Source organism: Agelaius tricolor, unplaced genomic scaffold, assembly GCF_023055355.1.
Source record: "Agelaius tricolor isolate 1412-34295 unplaced genomic scaffold, bAgeTri1.0.p SCAF_3, whole genome shotgun sequence".
Taxonomy (NCBI): domain Eukaryota; kingdom Metazoa; phylum Chordata; class Aves; order Passeriformes; family Icteridae; genus Agelaius; species Agelaius tricolor.
The window spans coordinates 56,246,131-56,271,639 of NW_027269263.1; the positions used below are offsets into that span (position 1 = coordinate 56,246,131).

At 37.9% G+C, this 25,509-nt stretch overlaps 1 protein-coding gene across 4 annotated transcripts in view; it reads left to right on the plus strand.

The window, feature by feature from the left end:
- ATXN7L1 (ataxin 7 like 1) overlaps positions 1 to 25,509 on the plus strand; it is a 110,948-nt gene that overhangs the window by 38,382 nt on the left and 47,057 nt on the right. Inside the window, exon 1 of one of the 4 annotated variants that reach the window (XM_071423933.1) lies at positions 23,928 to 23,948. The exons of the other annotated variants lie outside the window; for them this stretch is intronic. The gene's annotated coding sequence lies outside the window, so the exon portion shown is untranslated. Of the gene's footprint in view, positions 1 to 23,927; positions 23,949 to 25,509 lie in introns of those variants that run through there. 4 annotated transcript variants of the gene reach the window in all.

Here is a 25,509-nt window from a genome sequence, read left to right on the forward strand (position 1 = left end):
GATGCCAGGCATGTCTGTCAGTAGACTTTTAGGTGTTTTAGACTCTCATATTTACCACAAAATGCATTATTCCACAGGTATTGAATTGCTGCTTCAAAGCTGTAGTACAGACAATGGAATGAGAAAGCATTAGAAGGCACTACTGGGTTTTTGGCTCTTGGAGGTTGTGTCATGGGGAGTCTTTATTGCTGTTGACAAGGGCTTGTAGAGATCTATCCCAGAATCTCCCACAAAGTGTGGTTTGTTGCTAATATCCCTGGTAAGATCCAATCCATATCCTCTCAGTAAGAAATGAGGTCCATGCCAGGCACATGCTTTATGTTTCCAGGTTCCCTGCATTGTAACTTGAAGGTCTTGGCTTTGGAGCAGCACTGGAATGCTTTAGTTTAGCAAAGGTTTTTGTAACACTTCTCTTGAGCCCTTGCTGGCATCTGCCTTTCTCCAGAGTGTAAGAGGACCCACTGTTCCATTTGCCTCTGATTTCAGACATGTGGCAGCCATCCGTGTTGATGGCTCTGCAAGGTTGTGAATATTATAGAGGCAGATGTTGTTTTAAGGGTTTGATTCCTGGAATATCAAGCAGGAAAAAAGAAAAATCTGGTTGTGGTTCAAGCTATTTTTAATGGCAGGCAGTGCATCATAGAACCTTAGCAGTAGAAATCAGGAAGGTAAAAGAAGAGATCTGGGTAATTAGAGGATTGACTTGCTGGGCTTGAGAGTGTATGTAGTGAACACAACATAGACCTTGGGGTTGCAAAGTAACAGATCTCTTCTAGCCCCTAAGTCAGAGAAATACTGAGCTGTTTTTAAGAGCAGTTTCACATTCTTGCATCTGCAGGATAAACATATCCATTTTTAAGTATTAAACCATTCATTTCTATATGATTTAAGGCTACCTGGAAGAGACTTGCTGTTACAGGCTGCTGGATAAACTGTAAATCAAATAAGTTCTCGAGGTTGTTTGGTGTTATTGTGCACTTATAAAATAGTGTATCATAATGTCATTAACAGTAGAGTAGAAATAGTGGTGTTTGCTTCTGAAGCCATTTCTTTTGAGTAACTTCTTGCAGTGGTACAGTTTCTTGGATTTACTTTTATTTTTAATGTATGAACATGTAGTTGTATTTATTCCTCCACAAAGTAGTTTGAAATAAAAAGTCAGTCTGGATATGCAGCTTGTAGCATTCCTGAGTATACTTGGCATAGTAAGGAACAGTAGTTTTGATTTTCAGAAAATTTTAATTTGTTCTCAAATGCCAACCTCAATGAAGAGGAATATCTTGGAATACCTCACTTCTTGGAATATCAAAATATTGTGCCATAGCACAATCCTGAAGTATGATAATGTTCTTGCTGTTTGTTTAGGGGTTTTTGTCCATCTGTTTTCTAGGAGACTTTTAAGCTGGCAGTCTATGCTTAACTCTGTCTCTTTGTTTTCTGTTAACTCCAGTTCTGTGTCATTGTTAAATGCTGGTGAAGATGGCACCCTGTACCATTTCCAGGAGACATTTCCATTTTTCTTTGGCAACAGAAAGATTAAACCTTCATGTCCTTATACTGCATTGTCCTTTGCTAGACTAAAGAGCATCAGATACCGTTCTGGTTATTATTTTTATGTTTTGTACATTAATAGTCTTGTTAACTTTGGTCTTTCCCAGTTAAAAGGAAAACCTCTCATAAAATGTAGCTCTGGCACAGTGAGGATCAAGCAGTGTACTTTTAGAGAGCTTGTCAAGACATCTTGGCTTTTACTGTGAGGAAACTAATTAAGGATGGGAAAGTGTTAAAAAAAAAAAAAGAAAAAGTTGGGGGGATGAGGTGGGGGAAGAGGTGAATTAGCCAAGCTAAATAATGCAGTTTGGTTAAACAACAGCAGCAGGATAACCATCAAAGAGAACTCCACACATGCTCTGGAACAGTTTCCAAAGCTGCGGATGGTATCTTAATGAATTGAATGGTTAAGATCCCCATTTGATGAAGTTGTAGCATACCAATTTTGCTTCATCAAGGAGAAATTACCTTCTTTTTTTTTTTTTTTGCTAATTTCTTTACTGGAGGCTCATTGATATCTATCCTGCCTGCCTATAAGGTTTTTTTAACAGGCTTCAATTAAGTAGTAGAAATTCTTATTCCTTAAAAAAAGAAAAAAACCCTACACTTTGTTTTCATTGCTTCTGAGTTACATATCCTTGGGTTGGTATCTTCATGTCCTCATGAAAGTTGCAAAAGGATATTTCCTTTTTATCCTTCTGTTTGGCTGTGTAAGTGTCATTTAAAAGAAAAGCAAACTAAAAAGTAATGGAGCACTGAAGAATATAAATAAATTATTTTGCCTTCCATATCATAATTATTTTCCTGAGAGAGGTTATATATTTTGAATTACTCAGACTAGCTATTTTACATTGTGCCCATAGTGCACTACAATTTAATGAACTGTGATTAAAGACTAGAAGGCTGAACTTGAAGTATTAATAAGAATGATTGGCTTTTTTAACACTAGCTTGAGCATTACTAGTTGGCACCTTTCTTGCATAGGGATTTTGATCCAAGTGTGTCACATTTGACAGATTATACTGTTTGTATATTTTCAATTATTCAGTACCTTGTTTTTTATTAAATAAAACTGTTTGGGGATTTGTAATTGTTAATACTTTATCCCCTGCATTTGACCTTTTATCAGAGACACTTTTGTGCTCTTAAAGGGCAATGACATTTTTAATTACTTTCTTGTTACTGCGATTTTCTTTATTCATGGTCTTGTCAAAACTTGTTCTATGATATCATTATTGATTAAATAACTTTCTATTTGTCACATGTTTAGGTTTCACTGCAAAAAATAATAAAAATTGGTCTCATCCCTATGGCTTCTTTTTCAAATTGGAAACAGTAGCAGCTAGACTGACAGGATTAAATTTTTTCCCTTGGTAGGGGTAGGGACAGAAGGAAGATGGATTTGAATGTTTTATGTACCTTATATGTATATTTTTATTTATGTGACTGCCTAGGATACACCTATTTTATCTGATACTCTAATTTCCATTGCTATAAATTGGAAACCCCTTGTTTCCAAAAAAAGTTTTGGTAGCTTTACAGTCTTTCTATCAGAAACCTTATTCTCAAGACAAAAAGTACAGCCAGTAGCATAAACCTCTGTCTTCTGTCAGTGATGAAAGTCTCAGCTGTAGTTCCTGCAATGGTACATGAGGGTCTGTCCTGTCCATGTCCTTGTAAGATTTCCAAGCCCAGCATAATGGCAGACACTGTGAAGCTGGGGTCACCAGCCATCTTTTGCACCATTCCTGGAGTAATTAAATACATACTTATCTGGGTCAAGCATGTATTACCCTTGAAGAGGCAAAACTAAACCAGCACTTCTTTGATTTCATCTTTTTCCTTATATATTCTTGGAGTGACATATTTTAGACTGTCAGCAATTCTTGAGGTTTTAAACAGGTACAAAAATGCAAATTTCTGGCTTTGTTTATTCTGTTACAAAATCTTACTTTGTTTATATTCTAACTGCTGATAGAGTCTGGCCAGAAAAGCACTTAGCTGCATAAAAGGCAATCAATACTTGGTTCAAATGATAAAATGAAGAAAAATCCCTCACAGCTGCTGGTATGTGTGAGAGTGTTGGTCACTTCTGTTTTGGCTAGTGTGCTCATTCAGGACTGCAAACAGTCCTGGGCTTTTTTATAATTTCACTGAAAGATATATTAACAAGACCATGTCATTCAAGAAAAATGACAACAAAATCCTTTCATCCCTGTACTTAACTTGTCCAGGAAGCAAGAGATTTGGCTTTAGTAACCTTACTGCCTGGGAGCTGTTCTCTCACCTTCCACCTCCTGAGAGAGGAAAACGCACCCAGGATAACCCAGGCTAAAGCAAGACAACACTTGCTTTCTGCAGCAGAGATGTATCAGACAAAGTGAACCTAAATGTAGAAAGTAACACCCAGATCAAAGGGAAGAACTGTGATGGGACTGAAAAATGTGCATCTGATGTTCAGAACAACAGCAACATAATGTGTCTTCGCCTGCTCAAGGCTTGAAGGAGTTTGTTGTGCTTTCCTTACTTAGTCTAGCATGTGGATTAAAAGTGGAGCTGTGTTCAGACCTGCTGACCTGTTTCCTTAGAAGCAAGTAGCATAATATTGGATAGGGTTGGCTTTTTTTTTTATTTTCTACTATCATCTTTTGCTCAAATTGTTTTCTTTCTTGTTACTAATTCATCATCAGTGACAGAGCCTAAAACAGGGAAGTTCAGATATAGAAATAGATTTACATGAAGAGTTACAAGGTCAACGAGTAGTGTAAGTAGGAAGCTGACAACTTCCCACAGATAATTTGGCCTTAAGTTGATATGTCAATAATTGAAAATTTCTTCATTCAAAAGATTCTTTGAATGAGAAAGCAGGAACACTTTTGAATCTCAAAGGACTGTGCATTGGAGAGCAGTCAGTATTCAACAGGAGAAAACATTCAGCAGTGAACAGAATGCCACACATGTATGCAGTTGCTATTCAGCATACTAACCTACACACCCTCCCCATATTTCTGGTCCTGTGCATGAAATTGAAGTATTGAAGTGAAACAGCAGTTAATTGTCTTTTCCCTTGATGTTTTCTATTAAGTTCTTTACAGTGCCTTGACTTTACAGTGCTGTAATTTTACAATGCTGATCTTAAATAAATCCACATAGGAAGAGGATTGAAAGAATAATAATGGCACTGGGCTTTTCAGTGCACTTGAAGTCTTACTAGTCTAGTTTACACATAATCTCTACCATTATAAATTAACTCATCTCTTTCACATTGTGTAGTCATTGATAGTATTTGATTAGTGAACCCTTTTTGTATTTTTTTACTTTGGATAAATTGTGGTAAATGATGTATGCATACTTGAAACTGGGTGGTGTTGTCATGGCAGTGATGGGCAATATGTATCACATGTAATTTCTTTCAGTCAAGATTTTAATGGAGTTGTAGCTTTAAATAGTAACCAATAAGGATTTCATTTAAGGAGTGTCCATTAATAGAACTCAGCTGTTGAAGGTTGACTGTAGCATTAGGCTTAAGTTTAATCTCCTACATACTATTATTTACAGGGCTGTGTTTAGTGCATCAGTCTTTTGGCTGCTTCATTGGTGGAGGGATGGGGGTTGTGATAGTGGGAGAGAGGAGAGAAGTTAGTGAAAATTTTCTGTCATAATCTGTAAAAACCTGACAGAATTAAAATTTGGAGTATTTGGCTTGAAGTCTTCCATAGCATGTCTTACTGAGTAAGGTGGATGCTTTCCATCTTAGAGAAGGAATGTTTTTAAAAATAATTTTATAAAGACTTTATGGTCTTATCCCTAGACAAAGTCCAAAATAGAATTAAGAGGTTTTTTAAGTCACTGTTTGGAGGTGTTTTGGTGGCTAAAAGATAATCAAGATCAAATTCCTTCTTATATCAAATTGTGGTGTACTCTAAAAAGAGAATATTTGAAGTGGAACCTGAATTTGCCAAATACCCAAATAAGAAGTCATTCCTTCTTCACTGCATTCAGAAGTATAGAAGTGTTAAGACCAAGTCTTGTCTCTCTGTTATCTCTTTGTACTTCCTGCTTGTGATTAGACAAAGAAGTCTATATGGTGGATTTTTTTAGTGTGGGGTGTAGGATTTTTTGTAATAGTGTTTCACTTTACATACACAATAGTGTTTACAGAAGGTAATTAACATTTGAATTAGGTACTGGCAAATATTGTAAGATCCCTTTTGAGTCTGTAGAAGTCATGTCTGCATATAGCCCTCACCATGGACCATGACTTTTAGTAGTTGTCTGAATATTTTGGGTTTAGTTAATTTTCTGAATTTCTACTGTGTTATCATTTAGCATTTTCTTGCAAAGCATTTCTCAAGTCTAGTAATTTCTTACTGTCCTGGTATTAACTTCTTCTGTAAGCTGGCTCATAAAGTTGATTCCTGTCTATTAATTATTGGGCTTTTCCTTGCATAAGCAGTAGCACTTTTTAGGGGTAGTGTCTTCTCTGGCAGCTGAGCATCTCCTGTGCCATGAGTTGTGGTTGCTGAGCCTGCAAGTGAGGTGGCAGGTGGGGCTGGAGTTGCAGCTTGGCTTGGGCGTTCAAGGGCTTCCTTCAGAGCTGGGGAGGCCTGGGAGGAGGCTGGATGACCCCAGAATGCAGCTGTGGCCCTCACAGCTGCCTTCTAATGGACACTGGTGAGTGGACAGAAAATGGAATGGCAGTTTATTAGGGTTTGGAAGTGCTGCTTCTGAGAGGCTGAAGTGCTTCTTTCCAGCAATGTTTGTGTTGCCTTTCTAACATCTACAGGCCACGTGGGGTGTAGTGAGGAATACAAAAATTCCATTGGCATGCAGGCAGATGACAGGGTAGTCTTATGTCCTTGTTCATAGATGTGCAATGGAGAGCAATTAAATTAAATATTGGGCTGTATTTCAAGAGCTTTTTTTTTTTTGTCAGACTGGAAGTAGTTACATTAAATGCCATTCATGAAGAAATATTTTTTTATTTGGTGTATTAAAAAAACTTCTTATTTTTGGTAGAGGGAAATCTCAGCTGTGATAAACTCACTAGTACAAGGCTTGCAAATTACTTTTCCCACTGTTTTAATTAGTAACATTTATCCTAGGTTTTGTATACCTGGTTTTTTTTTTTAATATTTCTTCTTATTTTAGTATTTTTTTCATCTAGTATGCAAGCATGTTTGTCACATCCCCATGTTTGAAACTATTGAGTTCTGTTTATTTCATTGTAATAATAGTACACAACCTCTTGGTACCTGACTAGTGTCAAATCTATTCAAAACATTTTATTTGTGGGCATACAATACTATACTTAAAGTTCTCATAATTTCAAATATATCTGAAGCTCCTTGTGTTTCCCATTTCATACCCCTTTAGTGATTCATATAATTATCTTAATGGCTTGTTACTATTATCTTTAACTGGTGATATTAATGTAATAATTGTCACATTAAAATGTAAAATATTGAATTAGACCTTGTTCTATTACTGCAGGTAGGTTAGACACACTGTAGGCTTCTGTTTTCGTAATACATTTTTTTGTATTCATTTAGCAAGACTAAAAAACTATATTACTCATGATGCAGTAAGAAAGAAATGTTTTAAATGTTACACAAATGATGATGGACTATTGGTTCACTTTAATGCGTGCATATTTTCATTGAGATCAATTTTCAAATACTTGGTTTAGCTTTCTGCACTGAAACCTACCTATTGTTATGATGCCTAAATAAAATTTAGAAAACTTGTCTCATTAACTATTTATGTTTGTGAGATTAGTGATGCTGTTAACTAGGAGCATTTTCTTTGACTAGTGCTCTGGGAAATAACATATTTTTCCAGTCACTTTTTTGGGCAGACTTCTTCTTTCTGTGAAATCGTGCCTAGCATCACTCTGCAACTAGTGAAGTATAACTAATAGCATATTTATATAAAATATCAAGCATTGCATGTGAGAAATGTATTTAAGGCAAGCATTAATGTATCATTACTTGATACACATCCTTTCAGTTTGTTCCCTCTGTTTTATAAGGTATTCTTTTCATGAGTATGTCATTGATGTTGTGCTTTACTAATTGGGTAACTAGATAAGTTTGATTTTTTAAAATTTTTTTTTAAATGAAGTGTAGTTTCGTGTTTTAGATTTGAGATTGGTAATTTCACTTTTTAATTCAGTTGGTTAGGATTGACAGGGAGGAGTCTGTTTTCACAGCCACTTCTACCCAAAAATACTGAATTAGGAATACATCTTTGCAAGCTGACACTTGATCCAGTAACTGGCCAACAATACTGTAAAAGTCTACATTGATTTGGTTTGTACATGATGGAGACAGGACTGCAGGAACTGTGGAGACCAGTGCATCCTTGTGTGTTCTTTAGGCTTTCTCTGTGGAAGTATCTTGTGGAAGTATTGTGTTTGTCCAAATGAGTCTGAAAACAAGTGTTTCTCATTCTGTGATTCTAGATAGGTGAAGAGTGTAAAATGTGAGTGGAAGTAATGCTTTTGAATCTGGCTAGGACAACAAAGGATTTGTTTGCAGTTTAAATAAATCTTTATATCACTGTCTAATACCAGATGTATGTAGCAAGAATGCTGAAACAAGCAGTAAAAGTTTCAGCATTTTTGCATGGGCAGGAAGGGCATAGTCAAGACCAGATGGATAAGTCTGTGAGGAAGGGCACAGTGCAGAACTGCATGTTCAGTTAAATGAGTATAGAAATGGTGCAGCAAAAAAGGAAACCTTGAAAAGAAAAATCTGGTATTTGTCACTGTGCTGCTAAACAACTCTGTTGACACAGTGGGTTTTTTGAAGTTAATAGAAACTTGAGAGCTATGTGGTCCCTTAGAAAGGATTCTTAAAACTTAGCTGTACGCTGTGTGGAGAAATACCTCACTTTTTGATTTGTTTTTGAACCAGCAACAAATTATCATTTCCTGTCCATAATAAATGTACACCATAACTCTCCTCTGTCATCACTCATCCAGTTTGACAAGTCCAAATTGGTCTAATTGTCACTTGTGGAAACTCCCTCTGTCTTTCCTGTGTGTTTTTGTATTTTGCCTAACTCTTCTAAACAATTTTTGAAGGGATGGAAGCAGTGGTGTGATGTGTTGTATTCCTTGGGTAACATTTATTTTGCTTTTGTGACCACCACAAATCATTGAGATGATAATTTCATGGAACTGTTACAAGACCAGTGTTTCATTATTGTGTAATTATAATTGAAAGACCATCATTTCATATATGAAGTGAAGATACTTTTCTTCTTCCATGTCTGTCACTTTATATTTCTCTACATTGAATTTCATTTCCTATTTTATTACACTGGTCAGTATTAGGTCTTTCTGCAGTCTGTTGATTTTCATCTTTAGTACTCTAAATAATTATACACCAAAGATCATGTTCTCTCACTAACCACAACCTTATTTCAGTCATTTCTGCATATGCTGAATAGTTCAGGCACTAATACAGGCTCTTGCTGCATGCCATTGCTAAATTATTTCTTTGAGGACCATTTTTACCCTCTTTTCCTTGGCCTGTTCTATAGCCCTTGAGTGAGGGCTGCACCAACATTCTGCCTCAACAGCAGGTATCTTTACTTTAAGAAATGGTCCTGTTTCACTTACATGTTTGAGTAGACTGTGTCAGTTGGATTTCTCTTGTGTCAAGTCACTAGTTCAATTGGAGATGGATTTTCTAAATCCTTTGGGGCATCTGGACCATAAAGATAATTTTTGTCATGACTATAAGCAAAGCAAAGTTTTATTTGTGCATAAGTGTCTATGTGTATGCATTTCTCTATGTATTCACGTGCATTGCCTGACCTGTCCATTGCACCCCAATGCAGTTGTAGCATTATTTCTGTAATAACTGCTAGGGAGTGGCTTATTGCCACTTCCTGAGTCGATACAATTGGTAAAAGAATAGGATATTTTTCCTAGAGCATGCTGAAGAATAAAACACAGAGGTTTTTCACATTAAAAAATGGCTTGAGCATAACAAATCTTTCTCTCATTTTCTTACCAAAATAATTTCCATGCCCATAGAGGTGAAGTGTTGCACTTGGCCTGAGGTAAAATCTCTTTTAAGACACTGGAAAAAAAAAAAAAAAGCCCAGAGGAAATTAAATTCTAAGTCTGCAAAATTATTTCTTTTCCTTTAGCCACTAGTGTGGTGATTAGAACAGTTAATGTGCAATGTGGGACATTCTCTTTACACTTTTCTTCTCAAATCTGAGGGGAGTTGAATCAAGCCTTAAGCAGGCTACCTGGTGTTGATAGGTGTTTTTTCTCCTTTCCATAAAGAAATGCTAATGACAATTGGGGTATCTCATCTGCCAGGGTGTGGTGGAACAATTCTGCTTGTGAGGCTTTGCCTGCTTCTCCTGTTGCATGTTTTGTATGGAAAAGGAATGCAAATGATTGAGAGGAACAGAATTACCTGCAGACTGGGGGCTTCTGCTATTGGAAAACACAAGTTCCAGTCCAATTCCTTTTGGTGTTTTTACTTTACATAAGATAACAGCAGTTGAACAGAGTAAGAGGGGGAATTCATCCCTAACTTTGACAAGTAAGATACTTGGCATCCAATCTGTGGTTCAGGAAATGTGTTTATGAAAGGCTGAAATAATTTCAGCAGGATGGAGAGAGAACAACTCCTTAACACCCTTCACAAGGCTTTATCCTTGTCAGAGATCTTTCATGAAGAGGGGAAGATTTGGGTTCAGACACATGACAAGAAGGTGAGTGCTTTAATCAGGGAAGTAGTCATCTCCCTTTCACCAACTTTGTCTTGTTTAAAGACCTAGCACTAAATGGCTTTTTAATAAGAAAATATATTTAGAAATACTTATTATTCTGTCAGAATTTTAGATATGAATCCACTCTCTGAACCAAGCCAAAGTAGCTGACTGTAAAGTAGAAACAAAGGCAGTTACAAGATTATCAGAGGATTGTATATTGATATTTGAGGGGGGAAAGCCATATTATATCAGCTGTTTACTGGTCTAGTGATAACTACTGATGAGTTGTGAATATAAAATCATTTTGGGGACAGGCTGAAGGCTCAGGCAGCAGTTACCAGCAGTGAGTTGGTTGACAAAACCTGAGGGTTCCCTTACAATTCCATGACATCATTCCTGTCCAGTTGGTCCAGTAGAGAGCTATGGGCTATACATGCACTGAGTTCAATATTCCCTAACGTATGGCTTGATAATAATACTACAGGTGCCCTTTAACTCATGCCATGTTGAGGTCAGAGTCTTTTTCTTGTAGAGATGGAAGGGGTGGGGAGGTGAGTAAAAAACAAACCACAACAAAAAACTTAAAACCCTTTATATTGTCTCCCAAAAGCAGAAGGATGAGATGCCTAAGGTTGTGACACACAATCCCAGTATCAGAGTTCACGTGTTCTAGCTTGGAATCATGAAAACTTCAACCAGTGTTTGTTAGACAGCCATGGGAAGAACTGGAGTATTTTGGCCTTTCTTCTCTTCCATGTCCCACATCCCTACTGCCCCATAAACATTATCTGACAGACTGGAAATAAACTAACTCAAAATTAGCCTGTCTGCATTTGAGAAGGGACAAGAATGAAAGGTCAATGGCAATCCTGCAGCAGTGAACACACTTAGGAGGGTTTGGGGTTTTTTTGTTGGAACTAGGAAGAGGAAGAGGTCAGGATATTTACATATCCAGTCCATGTTACCTTCACAGCTTTCACTCTAGTTAATTTTCATAAATTAGAGAAACAAAACCACATAGACTGAACTACCATGTCTCACAGGACATTAGTAGTTTTGAGATCACTATACTTATTCAGCCATCCTCCAATTCAGGAGTTCTTAGGAACAGACAATTGAAAAGATTTTATCTTATGGTTAGCATAGGTCAAGTGAAAATACTTGCCTATGCATGCTCTGAGGTTGTTCCCCTTCAACACTGCATGCCAGTGTTTATCCATGTGCTTTCCTGCCTTCTCATGGTGATTCTCTTAGCACTCAGAGTGAGTAGCTGGAGGGAGGCATAAGGGAACAAAGCTGAATTTTTGCTTCTGCCCTAATTTGAGGATGTCCAGTCATCTTGAACTTGTGAGTGGCCTGTTTGCACTCTGTGTGATGAAAAGTCAAAGTACAAAGGTAGATTTTGGAAATGCAGGCAGGAAGGAGTGAGTTGTCTTTTTTCTTTGCATGTTCATATCTGTGTCAGTGAAATGTGCAAAGCTGACTTCAGCCTCTGCTTTGCTTTCATCTGCAGAGGGATCCAAGGTACTCAGTATCCTTAGGACAGTTTTATTTCCAGTTGCTTATCATGTGATGCAGTTATATGAAGGAATTACAAAGTTGCTGCAAGCATTTGTACCAGAAGCACTCAGTAAGAAAATAACTCATGTTTAATTTTGTATTTTAACTTAGGTTTGAAAGTGACAATTCTAGCAAGATGGTATTGCTGAGGTGAAACAAAGTTCAAATGAATGATACATAGAGCTTCAAGTACCACACTTTAAAAAAGGAAAGCTATAGAACCAGATTCATTCCACTGAGCACTTAAATCCAGCTAATTTAATGCAAGACTTTAATTATTTATATTTCATTGATAAATGCTCCATAGTTGCATTTTATAAAACAGAAATATTTTTTTAAACTTAGTTTAATGTCATTTTAGAATGCCTAATGTCTTGATTTTGTTGTTTTAGACTTTAATATTTACTTTAGGGTTAGACTGACCTTTTTTTTCTTCCCCAAAACATATATATAACACAAAAAAGAAAATACAATGAAATTATTTTCTTTAATACTTAGAATTATCTGTTGGAAAACTCTGACTAATGGGCTGAGGATATACAAATGCCAGCTGACTCTCTGCAGTCAGAGTTGCATAATATCAACTGTTAAACAGGTAAAACAAGTGGTGTTTTTAGGTGTGGATGATCTAACACACCTGGCTCTGCTGCAGCAGCACATCATACCTTCACTTTGCAGCCTTTTCTTCTTTAGCTGTGGCAGATTGCAAACTGTGCTTCACTCAGATCTGTCCAGACAGGATTTTGAGGGGTCCACTGCTACTTTCATTTTTTGAAAAAGTATTACAAATGTCATAGCTTCAGTTAAAATATTCATCTGAAACTTGTGGATGTCTGTGTAAGAGTCAGCTAACTGCAGATCTAACCTGGGCATTTTAAGTCTATGAAGGAAATTAATGCATAAAGTGTAGCTTAACTCAGCATTATAAGGCATACTATGGAGTTGCATGAGTTGCCAAGGTACCATTTTCTCCATGATCTTCATGTGTGTTTCTTGTAAATTTTGTAGCAGTCATTTTGTGTTCTTAGGTTATTACAGAATCTGCTTTAAAAAGTGAAGTTAATATTTATTTATTAGGTCTAAGTTATGAGCTGTTTCATCACAAGTAATATTATGGAGCAGTTCAGGCAACAAAGATCTGAAGATGCTCATTCAAATATATCCTCTATCTCTTCTAAAACTGGATGGAATACAATATGGTGTCTTTTTTGGTGCACACATGTCTGTAAAGCTGATAGAATTGATGTTTATTTTACTGCCAGTAGAAAGCATAATAAGTGTGGGGACTTGTGACACAGGAAGGGGTCAAACCCTTGCTTCATTCAAAGAGGAAGCTGCTTGCTTCTCAGTATTTGTGTTGCAAATTGTTCCAGGCTTTTAAAGGCTCTATTTCACCCTGTCTGACCCTTCTTTTTTTTTTTTTTTCTTCTTTCTTTCCCTTTCAAGTAGGATTCTTTTTTTAGTGTAATTCACATAAGACATTTACACTGGATGAAACAGCATCATTGTTGACCTAAGCTGGTTTTACTTGTTAGGCTTTGCTTTTCCCATTTTTCTGATATGTTTCATTTTAAAGCTCAGCTTCAGCTGAGCCACACAGATCAGTCCCACTTGTGTTTTAAAATACTCCATTTAATGGTTAGTTTTAGGAATGTCAGTGTATTCCTAAATAATTGAACCATCCAAGTGGAAGCAGAACCATGGTTATAGCACAGGTTATGTGCAGGTATAGCTGAGTTCTTCAAGATCCCCTTGCTTAGCAGGATGTGTACTGATCTTATTTGGGAGAAATGGCTTGGGGATTCCAAGTCTGCCAAGTTTCTGCCAAGAACCTCCATGTAACTTCTCTAAAATTTGAGAGGATAAAGTGTGGTCAATATAACATTAGCTAATTCTACTTCTTCTGCAATTAGAAACAGCAATAGGCTGTATTAAGTGTCTCATTCAGATCACCTGAAGATATTCTTAGAAGTTTTGAAACATTGTACATTTTATTGTTATTTTTTTATTGTTATTTTTTTTAAAGTATACCTATTTAAAAGAACTTAAATTGTAGTTTTTTTAAGTAAAAGCAAGAAGTTTCTTTACATCATCTAGAAATATTAATGAGAAGTGTTGCTGGGTAAAGCTCTAATAATTAATAAGTCGTTTGAATTGAAGAATGACAGCTATGATAACTATTGTATAGGAAGCTGTACTGTGGCCTAAAACGTTTGATTTTCATGTAAAAAGGAAGAATTATGAAAGTTTTAGAATCAATATTATTACAAAATTTAAGATTTTATCATGTGGGCTTTGCACATTATATCATGTGTAATGGACATGGAGACCTGGACTTAATTTTCTTCAGGTGAATACAGTATATACATGTGTAAGAAACCCATTCAGTATTAGCTTTACATATGGAAATAAAGGGAATTTTCATAAGATTACACTAAAATTTAGCAGTTTGTTTTAATTAGATTTATAAAATACTACAGGAGGAAAGGCTGAGCAGCTTTATTTGTCTTACTGCCCCGTTTATCTCCCTGCAATACAAGAGTATCTGCTTCGCATTCCCTGCAAGCGTTCCCTGGTATGCAGTGCCTCCCCCACACTGTGCAACTGAGCTGGCCCAGCAGCGCCTCTCCCCATTAGTCATCACTGCCTGATGCTATGTGCAGGAAAGTAATTCTTTAAAGCAGTTGCTCCTGGTTCATTTTTTTTCAAAGATTATTTCATAATACTTCATTGCAGTAGTATCTTCTTGTAAGTATGGACCAAATCTTGGTCACTAAGCACAAGCGGTTTTATGTGGAATGAAAAGATGCACTGCAAATAAATCACTACTTATTTCCTTTAATCTGGTTTCCAAATTGTTTGACTTCTGCCTTTCAAACACAGTTTCCATTCATGTGTTTGGGAAACTTTTGAAAGCATATGAATGGTAATTTTCCCAGTTTTTCTGGAACTTTAGTTCCAGCAATGTCTGCAGCTGGCTGCCTAATAAAAATGACTTGCATTCCTAGAAACATTGGATTGTGCTGATGACTAAAATGACTAAACTGTTTTAAAATGTAACCCATGCTGTTACATTAAAATATGTTTTGCCTTCGGTGATATTAATCTAAAGTGAATTGTTACCTGCAGTGATGTTTAGTAGTGGTTTTATTGATGTGGATTAGCCATTTACAGAAAAGGTCTCATCTTATAGCAGTTTGGTTTTTTAACATTGTAATCCATTTGTTCTTACATTATTGATAGGCTTCCTTGTATCTCTTGCTTTCATGGTTTTTCTTTTCCTGATGTGTGGAATATTCATACAGTGTTGTAAGAAATGCAATAGTCACTTTGATTATGCTGCATATAAACATTACTAACAGTTTTACACCATCTTGCACCCTGGTTTTTCTTTTGATGGGCAACCTATATTTTATTTATTCAATGTTGTCAATTTTGGTATAGTGAAATTTCATCTAAATGTACAACTTAATTTTAATGTAGTGAGCTTATTTTTCTTAAATCTTTTATTTCAATAATTATTTTAACTAAAAAACGTGGCTTAAGTAACTAAGAAAATAAATAGTACAACAGTTGTATTTCTAGTTCATAATTTATTTGAAAACTTTGGGACAAATGAAATATGCAAAATGGTTTTATTTTAAAGTTTAGGATATAGAGAATTTTCATTGTCAGGATTAGACTGTTTTTTTAATGAGCTGTATTAGTCTCTCAAGGAAGGTACTAATATTATAATAGTGTTGAGTCCCAAGTCATGAAGGATTGTTATGACAAATTCATCATATTAATTTTCTGTCTTAAAAATTCTGTATTAATTTTCTAATAGTTGTTTCTGAGATATGCAGAAGTCACTAATGAAGTAGGTCTGCAGTGTCCAGTAGGCTCAGCAGGTGTAAATTTTTCTAGTGTTTTGTTCTTTAAAATAAGGTTTGTTTTTTCTTTACGATACACAATGATAGTGAGTGAAGTTTCTCTCATTTTTTTATCCAGTTCTTTACAGAACCCTCATCACATTTCTCAAAATATCAGTTAGTTCTTACTTATTTGTCATGTCCTCTCTGCTCCTATAACTGAAGGCAGATAGGTTAACTAAGACCAGTCAGTGTGGTACAAGTATCACACAGTTGATTCCAGACTACCACACTTGCTATTGTTCCCCAGAATAACACTGTTTGAAATAGAACATGGTCAATGATGTTTTGTGAGAATAAACTCTTAAGCCTCAGTTGGTAAAGACTGGAGGAAGAGAAGAATGGCTTGGAGACTCAGCTGTGAGAGCAGCCACAGGTCACAAGGTGCAGCAGGTGCTCTTTTACAGCAAGGACTGATAACCAAGTGGCAACCATGGTCCTTTTAAAATAAGCGAGAGCTTGTTTCAACGGCAGCAAAACCTCCAGTAGCTTTAAAACATGATCATCTCTCTGGGATGTTGTCTCTGTGGTGACATCAGTGCCCTTTCTGCAGCTCTGTTGGCTATCACTGTGGCAGGGTGTCCCAAGTGGATCTGAAGGTACCCTGCTGCAGAGGGCAGAGTGTGTTCTTCACACCCCACCCTTCCTACCCAGCCCAGGGATCCTCTTCCTTCCCTGCTGCTCATCTCACCCTGTAGTGACACTAGTCAACTTATTATCAGGAGAATAACAGGAGAAAGCTATTCAGTTATTTGTGGTTTAGCAACTTTTCCCCTTTTCTTTGGTTAGTTTTCTGCTTAGCAAGCTAAGCTCACCCATCAGGGCAGCAGGTGAATGCCAGAGATGGTGCAAGGCAAAAGCATGGTTCAGAATGCATGGTTCAGAGTGGCACTTGCACAGGAAACAGCAGCCACAATTAATTATTCATTCAGCTCTGCCTGTCTTCTCTAAACTACTACCTTAAAAGCATATATTTTGAAAAGGACACCTGACCTTGAAGATGAAAGATTTACCATTTGAATTTATCTTAAAGTGGTCTTTTTCTGGACTGTGTCTGTTTAGATCTGAGGTTTGTTTGGGTTTTTTTGATACCTACAGGCTGTTGACGTAACTAGATTGATATATTGCCAGCCGTATCCTTGGCTGCATCAAAAGCAGCATGAGCAGCAGGTTGAGGAAGGTGCTTCTCCCCCTCTACTCCGCTCTCAGGAGACTCCCCTGGAGTATTGCATCCAGGTCTGAGGCCCTCAATATCATAAGGACATGGACCTGTTGGGGCAAATCCAGAGGAGGGCCACAAAGAATGATCAGAAGGCTGAGGCAGCTCTGCTGTGTAGACAGACTGAGAAAGCTGGGGTTGTTCAGCCTGGAGAACAGAATGTTCTGGCAACACCTTGGAGCACCTTCTAGTACCAAGAGGGGCTACAGGAAAGCTGGAGAGAGACTTTTTACAGGATCATGTAGTGACAGAACAGGGGAGAATGGCTTCAAATTGAAAGAGGGCTGGTTAAGATTAGCTTTTGGAAGACATTTTATACAGTGAGACACTGGCACAAGTTGTCCAGAGAAGCTGTGGCTGCCCCATCCCTGGAAGTGTTCAAGGTCAGGTTGGGTGGGGCTTTGAGCAGTCTGATCTAGTGGAAGGTGTCACTGCCTATGGCAAGTGAGTTGGAACTGGATGACTTTTAAGGTCCTTCCAACCCAAACCATTCTCTGATTCTGTGATCTAAGAATTGGTGGCAACATGCCTTTTTTTTTTTTTTTTTTCTTCTCCCAAAGGCACTCTTCTCTAGCAGGAATTCACAGCCCTAAAGAGGGATGTGGTGAAAGAGTAGGTTTTAATGTGTGAAGTAAGCCTGTTAAAATTACTAAAAGACATAGAAAGTCTAGAAGACAACTCTAAACCTTTACTGACTGATTAGGATTAAAGTAAAATTAGAGAAAATGAGATTTAAGTGGGAAAAAAGTGGTGAGGACTACTGGACTACATGTCCAGAATATTGCTTTCTGCAGCACCAAATTCAGGAGAGAAGAAATGACAGATTGCATAAAGTTTCTGCAAAAGCTCAGTGAACTTTACACATTGCTTATGAATTGCTTTTCTTTTACATTATCTGAACAAATGTATTTAATGATATTTAATGAAACTGCACAGATGTTACAGATTTTCAAAAGCTGGGGATCAGAACAAAAGTAAGGAAATTTTTATATTTAAAACTCTTTTTCAATATTTGTTTAATTTTGGAAGTATTAATTTATAATATGCATTATATGGAAAAAAGAATTCTCAAAGTCTGAGGTGATGCATGTAGTCATACAGCAAATGACAGGCAAAAGCTGTGTTGTTTGATTCAGGAGTTAAAAATGTAGCAATAAAACCTTTATTTCTTCAGTGCATGGAGATGTCATGAAAATGTGTTTTCTGCATGTGCTTTTGTATGTTCAGATAAATCCACTCTGGACTATTTTTGAGGTACATGTCAGCAAGCAATTAAATACTGGTTTGACGGTTTCAATCAACTTCTATGCAACTTGCAGCACGTTTTTGCAGTACTGTCAAAACATGCATACCCACAGGACGTGAAAATTATGTGAATTTAATTTAAATCTAAATCACTGATTCTAATGTGAGACTAATTGAAATAAACCCTTTATTATCAGTTGAATTAAGTCAGTAAGAGATACCAACTAGTACCTGTGATTGTGGAATTTCACAGCTGAGAAATATAATGCCAGGGTGCTTATGAAGGCCTGAGCAGCATTGCACACATCAAGCAACAGATTTGTTCTTGTTTGCTATAGGAAGTTAAAGGATACATTTGAGGCCCTGTAACACCTTAAGGAAGCAATGTGTATATGAGGACAAAAGTAATAAATGTCAGAAACCACTTCAAGGTACAGCAACATTGCTCCTTTAAAAAATGCTAATTTTGTGTATTTTACTTGTGAATTCATTAATTCTTTGTGTATCATTTAGCTTTATTAAATTAGTAAATATTATTCTAAAATACTCAAAAACTTTTAGAGACATAGAGCAGTGGCAAAAGTTGTATGACGGAAGTACTGAAGATGTGTTGTGTCCATGAGCTCACTTGTTGAATTGAGGTTTAAGTGTAGGAGGAGGGGATGTATGTTCCCTTGGTTAGTTCCACTGGTTATCCTAGAAGTGCCTAAGCATGATGTGTACCTAAGTGAAGTACCTGAGCCACCTGCAGTGGTACTGCTGAACCCATGGCACCGGTGAGGTGCCCAGGTGTTTGAAGTCATTTATAAGCAACTGAGAACAAAGAGTGGGCTTTACATGATTGCACAATATTAACTCTAGCTGTTTTGGAAAGACAGTGGGATCACTTCTTGGTACTTCAACTTGTCTAGATTAGGTTTGAAGATTTACAGCAAGAAAGCTGTGTCCAGCTCAAAATGGAAACAGAACTTATTCTTAATTTTTTTTATTATGATAGTTCATCTTTAATAAGACAAACTGGTCATTAGGAACCCCTAGGGGGTCTGACCAAGAAACAAGAAATCCTGGGCTAGACATTAAATACTTTCTGAAAAGATGGTGTTTTCCTAAGAAAGCAGAAGGTAGGTTGTCTTTTATTACACTGTTAGAAGCTGATTTTTAAATGTGATTTGCATACATTTTGACACCTATATGGACAACACCTTCTTGACTGGATAGGGCATGAAAAAGGAGAGAACCCTGTTTGTCATTAATCTCTGTATGAGTAGGATGGAGCAAACTTCATGCATGTCTGACTAAAATCAACTGAAAAGGAGTGGAGTTCCCTGCCTCAAATATGGACAAATTCTAATACATGGAGACGATAAGCAGAAAAAATCAGGCACTATCTCAGAGTATGAATATATGTCAGTCCTTCTAGGATTTCCCAAAAATACAGTCTAATTTATAGATTTAGGAGTGGATTGTGCGGGACTAAGGTGCTCTTCAAGTAAACCAGTGTTCCTCATTTTTCCAAGAGATTTAACAAGACTCCAGAATCCTATGGGGTTTCTGGAGGAGCTGCTGTGAAAAGTTGGATTGCTGAGGCAATAGTCTCATCTGTACGGTAATGTAAGCACAACTGAGTGTCTGTCAAGTGCCTCTTGTTAGTCAGAGCTTTGTACTTTTGCTCAGTACAACAGTTTGATTTGTTTATGAAGGTCTGTAATGCTTTAAGAGTCAAAGGATTGTCTTGTAGGCCACACAGCTTTGTAGAGTGTGGTTCTGAAAATGGATCAGGTGCTTGATTTGTTGGAGGAGTTGAGTCAGGATAATTGGAATTCATAGAGATCTGGGTCCTCTGTCTTCTTTTCTGCTAAATGTGGTTAAGATAAGATGTCTGCAGAAATTATCAGCTAGAGGTTCAGAGATTCTTCTGAAATAATCTCCACATGCAAAGTCAGTACAATTTTGGCATTCTCAAGCACTCTGACTTGCATTTCTCTAACACCCCTCTTCTGTCCTTTGGTGCTGAAATATCCATGGCACTGAAACATAAGAAAATTGATTTGGGGTTCAGAATGAGATTAACATACAGATACAGAAAAACCCAAAAAGCTTCATACAGCTGCTACTCACATATACATGCTGGTGTTTTACTGGGTTAAAGTCTTTTGCCTGAAGTCTCTTCTGGTGTTGCTGGTGCTGAATTGCCGAAGCTGTAGCCTTGTTTCTAGGTGGGAAAAAAATCCTGCATGTTGACCTACCTAGCAGTACAAGGAAACAAAATTAATTTTAGCACTGTTTTAGGCCCTCTCAGCTTTAGCAAGAAACATGTGCACTCCCAACAGATTGGACTCTGGTTTCTGGATTTTAAAGTTTTAGTCCCAATACACATTCCAGAGTAGGCAGTCTCTGTGTGCTGGGTACTAAGTGTTCCTGGGTTCAGGTAGCTTAAATGTGCAAGCTGTCTGATAATGCCAGTGTCCATCAGGAAAGCACTTAATATTTAAATTTTGGGCCTCATGTTGAAAATTCTGTGGGAGTATTCTGATGCACAGCATAAAACAGTCAGCATAAAGTGCTACTAGCATATCACTTTTTTTCTTCAATAGACACAAGCCCAATTTCATCAGTGCAAATCTAACTACAGAGGTTAGATGTTTTCTTTTCAAGATAAGCTTAAATGCACCCTGATATCCTAACTTCATGCTCACATCAGGCAAGTTAATGTCTATATCTAGGCTTTGGTAAGTAGGCAGTTTTATTAATGGTTTTATATGTAGTATTACTATAACCAGAAACACATTTATAGCCTGAAAACAGGTTACAAAAGAATCATTCTTAGCTACTCCTTATTTCATAGCCACTTAATTAAAGCTTGCAAGATAAGCAAAGAAAGTGATCCCTAACCAAAAAAAATCCTTTCCCTGTATTACCTACAATGAATCATTCTTTTAACTATTGATTAGTTTTGTTCTTAGCCTTTCCCCAGATTGCAGGTTCTGTGCAGAAATTTCTGTATTAAGATTCTAGAGTTAGAAAATAATTATTTCCTATGCACTATTTTCTCAATATGATTAAATGTAGAACTTGTCTGTCAATTAGCACAAACTGTCTCTGTTAGTATCACATTGTATAAAGATACTTATTTACAGAAGTTAATCTAAGATGAATGTCTGTGGTCTTCAGCTCAACTGTAGAAGTCCTTTCCTATTTAACATTAAAAATTTCCCATTTTAGATTGAAAACTAAAGCATTGATTATCACTTCCTGAAACATTTGGTTTAGGTGATTTATTGCTGGATCACTTGAGATGCCCAATATTAAGCTACAGAAAACTGTCAAGATCCTGATTTTGTTTTCAACAAAAGCTAACATCAGCCTTGGTTTTCAGAAGATGTATTTTTATTTTCAGGTAGTGAAAGCATTACTTTAAATTTACTTCTGCTAGATTGTTTGCATGGTTACTATGCATATTCCCTACCCACCGCCTCTGAATTCTGATGCCTTGTTTTGTTTCTTTATAGAAGTTAACTCTCCCTTAACACTACCCTGTGTTATATTCTAAATCTTCATGATCACTCAACCGGCCTTCCTGGCTGTTCAAGACCTCTGATATGACCTTTATCACAAGCTGACATGGGGCAGCAATCACCATTCACTTTGCAGCAGCCTTGCAGCCCCGTGGATCCCCGGGATTATGTGTTACAACGTGCTTTGACAGCTGCTCCACAGGCATCAATCTGAGATATACAGATAGGTATTAGCAGTGTGTAATGTCCTCACCATAAAGCAATGGAGGTAGACCACACAACCACTAGTTCTTTTCAACCTTCTATTTCTCAGCTTAGCTGGAACTTTTTACTAGCATACATTTTTGCTGGCTTTTTTTCCCAGTCAGTTTTAAACATTGTACCTATTTGTCTTATTTATTTGCCTGTTGATATTACTTGCCTATTATTTCTATACCTATTATTGTTTCTTCTGCTTATTTATACTTCCATATTTTATTGTGTCTCATTATTCCTTGGCTTCAGTGATTGCCTCTTCTGTGAAGCATGTACACCTGCAGTGAATGATTTCCTAAACAGGAATCCCAGAAGCATTCAGGGCTATTTTGTTTAGCTAGGCTTATGCTTCAAAAATATAGTGGCTTATTTTTTACTACAAGTCCCATGTTCAAATTAAATAAAAACAAAGCAACCAAACAAAGCCACAAAAGAACTGGTTATGCACCTTCAAAGATCTGTTGACTAAATTTCTGGGCTCCATCTTTGGGTCCAGTCGGTCTGGATATTTTGAATCCAGTTCTTCTGTCCAGTAGAAGTCACTGCCAGGAGGACCCACACTGCCCTCTGAAGAGCTTACTTACTGTAAGTAATCTTTGAGAGTTCTGGTTCTGTTTTCACACTCCCCATCTTTTTCCAAGGCCTCAGGCAGAAGATTCTGTGATTAAGATAGAAACCTGAATAAATTGAGGCCATTCCTGCTCCTGCCCCACTGGGATCCCTGCATAGTCAGGAGGGTGCACAGCCAGGGAACACAGCACTCCGTAGAAAACTTCTAGCTTAGCTTCCTGGGGAACACCACTCCATGTATGTGCTCAAATATATGGAATTTATTCCTGAAACATTGTAAGATGCCTTGCAGTGTGAGCTAACATTTGTTGGTATGTTTCATGTTGGACACAGCTGTAAGAATAAATTTGAATTTTAAACTGAGGTCTCATGCTGGTCTGCTGCAAATTGGTGGGTTTGGCTGGATTTAGTGGACAAGCCAGCAACTCGTTGGCTGCAAGAGAAGTTGCATGTATGTGAGAAGAGCTGAATCGCTGCCCATTTAAATATAGTTGAAACAAATTACTCGTAATGGTATCATTAAACATTAAACATACTGCCATTCCAAATCTTGAGAGTTAGTATTTCTCAAGGAAGTATTTCTGGTTATTGGGAAACCCACCATTTCCAGCAGCAATCAGCTGGCTGAGGGTTTGGCACAGGGATGCTTTAACATGCAGAGCTGTGCCACAGCAAAGCTCAGCTGGTTGACTGAACTTTTTATTTAGGGTGGTGACACCATAGCTCTGATATCTGCATACTTATGAGTATGGAGTACTTGTAAGAAGAAAAATAGGTGATAAAGACCTTTGTGTTTATCCAGCAGCTGACTGGAACAGGATCTTAATCTGCTTGGTCCGCTTGTACTCCAATGTGTAAAAATCAAAGATAATCAGATCCTCAGAAGCTTAATTTTTTATTACCAGTTACCATACATTATTGTGTAGAGCTCAGAACCGAATTTCGAGTTAATGTGGACAGTATGTGTATCCTTGCCAGCAGTGGCTGAAGCTGTGGCACTGTTGATCGAAGGACTGACTTTCCCTAAGTCTTCCAAAACTAAATTAGAAGTTTGACGAGTTTGCAGGAGAAAAATCGTGTGAAACGAGTTTTGCATTTAACTCTGCTGATCCTGACCTTTCGCTGTTGGGTTTCCCTGCTCGTCGCGTGAGTAGAGCCGGTAGGGAGCAGAAGGACGGATGGCGGCGGCGGCTCCGGGAGGGGGAGCTCCGGGCCCGCCGCTCTCCCCCTCCCGGCCCTCCGCTCCCGGCAGCCTCCCGGCCGCTGACGGCGCCTGCGGCCCGGCGGCCCCGCCGAAGGACGGCCCGGAGCCCTGCAGGCGAAGCTGTCAGCGCGCCAGGCGAAGGTGCCGCTGGTGGGTTTTGCAGCGGCGGGCTGAATGTGAGTGAGGGTCGCTGCAGATGCTGCCTTGCTTTGTTGCTGCTGTGCTCGAGCGGCGTGAGAAAGCCGGTGCAGGAGCCGCACGAGGTTGTAGGACCCAGCTGTTGCTGGAGAAAAACACGCACAGCCGTACATACCTGCGCGGAGCGGAGGGAGGTGACCCGTGTGCAAGGGCTGCCTCAGCACCTGCGGTGTCCGGAGCAGCTGAGGCGGTGCAGGGTGCGGGGATGGCATCGAGCTCCCGGCCCGCTCCGCTCCGCGCCCGGAGCGGCTCCTGGGCTGAGCCTGGTGCAGCAGCCCGAGCGCAGCCCTGGCCTGCGGGACTGAGGGTGCCGGTGCCTCTGGTGCACCGCAGAGCTCTCAAAACTGGCCTCGTGGTTCACAGTAATGTAAGTGAGCAAATCAGCTGTAGATATATGGAGGAGAGGAGAGAATAGCAGTCCATTACTTCAGCAAAGAAGGATAAAATAGATTTAATTACGAGTATTTTAGACTCAGAACAGGAAGTGCCAATACTGAAACTTCATGCATAACCAGAACTTTGACCCTTGGTTATCTGTGCTGTGATTATTTTTACTTTTTTTCCCAACTATATCAGCATGCTGTTGTGCAGATATGATAGTTCGTGTTGCTTACAGTCTTGGAATCTAATATAGTCTGTGATTTTATTTTTATCTGCACAAATCTACACAAATTATTGCAAAGAATTTTAGCTTGAGAGCAGATACTAAGCTCCATTTGCTGCAGCCTCAGAAAGGTTAAAGAGAAATGCATGCAGGTAACTAGAAACTTAGCAAGAGCCATATTTTCAACAAGTCACCTTGATTTCTCCCTTAAATATGTGTTTGTATGTTCTGTGTTTTGTTTTGCCATTTTTTGGGTATATTTCACCTGTGGCAATGTGGTTAAAGAATAATGCAAACTACAATTACATTGGTAATGGGTAGTATTTTAGAAATATATAACTCATTGAGAGGTTTGGGTTTTTTTAATTTGGTTAATAACATGACAGTGGTTCCAAAGTAGTTTAAACAAAATATGTCAGTGGGGAACTGCTGACTCTTTAACTGGCAGCTGTCAACTTTTTTATGCTATGTTTTTATATGTATTCTGTAGAGCTTTTTAAATTAAGAGCAAGGCAGTTCCTGAGTGTTTGCTTTTGGAAGCAAACTCTATATGGCTCTAGATGTCTAAGCTCAATTTAAATTATTTTGTTTCATGATACTGAATTATTCTTTAAATATATCTGATACTGAATTATTCTTTAAATATATCTGATTTCTCTCAGTGTGCAGTTCTTGGAAGGAGAGGGATTACCTGCAAGCTTTAAGGGCTAAATGGTATCAGGTTTAATGTTGGCATTACCGCTTTACCTCTGCTATGCTGTGGTATGAATTACAGCTGGATTACTTGCTGTGTGCATGGATTATATTCTCCCTCTATTTGTTCTAATGAACTTAAAAGGAGAAAACCAGAAAGTTCTCTATCTCTGTTACATTTTTCTAAATGGTTATGAATCTAAGTGACACTAGAAAACTTCATTAGACTTTTCAGGGAAAAA